A 3,363-nucleotide genomic window follows, 5' to 3' on the forward strand; every position below is an offset into this window, starting at 1 on the left:
TATATATATACATATATATATATATGTATATATATATATAGTGTGTGTCTATGAGTACATGTGTACGTGTATATATACATAGACACCCCTCAATAAAATATAAAATTCATATTAAAATGAAACTTCTTAGGACAGCAAGAACTATTTCATGTGTAAAATATTTATAAAGCACTCAACGAGGAGAACCAGAATATGAATGAGAGCATTGCTATGTGAAATATATGATGTGTAAATCTATTTAGTACATTAAAATATTACCCGAGGCAATAAACCCACGTGGCTCGACGCACATGTGCTTCTGACGCGTGTGTATTGCCAAAGCTCATTTAACTCCCGTCTTTATTAGGTACAGGCTGCAGAGCAATGGTCAAACGAAATGCACCTTCATATGTGTGCACATAAATATGTAAATGTGAAGCATATGTAAATGTGAAGCATATGTTAATGTATACATCTGTTTGTCTATCTATCTATCTATCTATCTATCTATCTATCTATCTATCTATCTATCTATCTATCTGTCTGTCTGTATGTCTGTCTATACGTCTGTCTGCCTGTCTGTCTGTCTGTCTGTCTGTCTGTCTGTCTGTCTATCTATCTATCTATCTATCTATCTATCTATCTATCTATCTATCTATCTATCTATCTATGTACATACACACACACACACGAAGGGAAAACGAAAAGTTGTAAAAAGAACCGAAATACACTTTTATAATTCAATCACAAACATAGTCAACGTTGTAAATATCTTTATATAAAGAATTCAAATTTCTAAAAATTGACAATAAAAATAAATCAATTGTACTTAATGAGTTTGATAAAAGTGACGCCGAAATACTTGGCGAACAAAAACAACAAAATCATTTATAAAATAGTGAAGGTGAATGACAAAACTCTACCGTGATTAGGATAGTGATGTATTTAATGTCAGAGTCATGTGCTGAATTAGCATAAATGAACATAAAATTAACATAAATAAACTAGAATAAAGCTTTAGTTATACAACCGTCACTTAATGAAGATTGAGACGAATTTAGTTTATCCAGTGTATACCTGTCTTGAACGCACGTGCGCCAGGGCAAGATGGCTTCATACCTTGTTATAAGCATTTAAAATGGTAGGACATGCGTCCTATTTCAATGTATTAAATAGATATATGTATGAGCCGTGATAAATACACAGTTTATTAGAAGCAATGTGTGAATGTGTATAATGAGAGGCAAAATGTCAGCAACACAGAATATCCTATTAATTGGTTGTAGGGAGATTCTTTTTAATATGTCGGTATTTTGGGTTCGTAGTTCTGGCATAAAATGACAGAAGAAATGTGATGAAGATGGAAACCACGGTATCGAAGTTTTCATCTTGGCATAGACCGTAGTTCTGTACATTCATGACATCAGACCAATTCTTGGGACAGAGCTCTCTGATGAAGATTAAACAACTACCCCGCCATAAATCCTAGAATAATCAACAGAAGCCGCCATTCCACACTAAAGAAATCTTTGACAGGAATTCTGTCTCAAGTATAATATTGGAATTAACATGGCTATGAGGTTGTTCTGATGCTTTGTGGAATTCAAATAATAATGGTCTCTCGGTGCTACCAGAGAGCACCATGCTTGAGTTTCATTTCGTTTTTCGGAAATTTATCAGAAGTAGCGAAAAACGAAGACTTGGCTGTATGGTAAAAAGTTTGCTTCCCAACCACATGGTTCCAGTTTCAGTCCCACTGCATGACACTCTGGGCTAGTGTTTTCTACTATGACCACTGGCCAACCAAAGCTTTGTGAGTGGATTTTGTAGATAGATAACTGAAAGAAACCCGACGCGTGTCTGTGTGTCTGTGTCTCACCACCACTTGATAACCGGAGCTGATGTGTTTACATTCCTGCGACGTCGCGATTCGGCCTAAGTAACCGACAGACTACGTACCAGGCTTAAAGACTACAAGCACTGGGGTTAATTCGTTCGGCTTAAGCTCTTTAAGGCAGTGCCCCAGCATGGGCGTAGCCTAATGACCGAAACAAATTTCAGAAAATACTATTGACCTATCTTCTGTATTGATTCACAAACAGGTGTTTACCAAATTACAAAACTGCTGTCTCTATAAGATCAAATTCGACACCATGGGCTTGTATCTTATTTCCTCTCCATCATTTCTATTCATGTTCTATCATATTTAGGGGTCATGAATATCTGGAATGTCGATATACTAAGATAAATATCACCTGTTTTTGAAATGAAGAACAAAACCTCTGTTATTGAGCGTGTGTGTGTATGTGTGTGTATATATATACATATGTGTATATATATACATATGTGTGTGTGTGCATGTAAGTGAGAAAGAGTGTGTGTGTGTATTTATATATATTTATGCGTGTGAGTGTGTATCGTATTATTCGTTGTTTTTGTTGTTGCCTCTCCCTTCCATTCTCTTTAAACCTGTTCGCGTCTGTGCCTATAATCATTTGCATTCCCATATCTAGAAACATACACACATATACATGCATACATGCATACATACAGACAGACAGGCACATGTGATTGATTTACTTTTATTGGTAAAGTGTTTTGGCACTGACAGTCATCTGTTCTCTACTTCTATTTCTACAAGACAAACTGACGCAGGAGATATCGAATATGGCTTGTTTCATATACCTTGTGTGAGAAATGATAGCCATCAAATTAAAGAACCGGCAGAGAAAATAATAATAACAATACTTATACTACTACTAATAATACATACATTCATACTACACACACACACACACACACACACACACACACACACACACACACACACACACACACACACACACACACACACACACACACACACACACACACATACACGCATATACAGTATTTCACAGAAGTATGTTCACCACTAAAAAATTTCAGTAAAATTGCCATTACTCTGATAATATCCAAGGAAATCAAACAAACTTTATACTGAATAAAATATATTATACATGCAAACATTATACAGATTTGGAACACAAAACAATAAACATTTTCAAAGATATGAACGAAATATTAATTTTCAAATGATACAAAAATATGTACACCCTAAAAGAAATTTAGTATATTCAATAGTCTATCCACTTGTTTTTTTTTTAATTAAATTCAGATATTGATGATAATTTCAATTCTAATAAATTATTTCTCCTGGCATTTTTGTACCGGCCATTGTTATTGCATCTGCAGGAATTCTGATTTGTGTACCGTGGTGAAAATCTTCTTCATTGAGATTAAAATGGCACCAAAAGGAAAAGAATTGTCTGAAGATTTGAAGAAAATTATTTTTAATTTGCACAAGAATGGTTTAGGATACAAGTTAATTAGCAAACGAATACA

Source organism: Octopus bimaculoides, chromosome 15 (assembly GCF_001194135.2).
Source record: "Octopus bimaculoides isolate UCB-OBI-ISO-001 chromosome 15, ASM119413v2, whole genome shotgun sequence".
In the NCBI taxonomy this organism is placed as follows: Eukaryota; Metazoa; Mollusca; class Cephalopoda; order Octopoda; family Octopodidae; genus Octopus; species Octopus bimaculoides.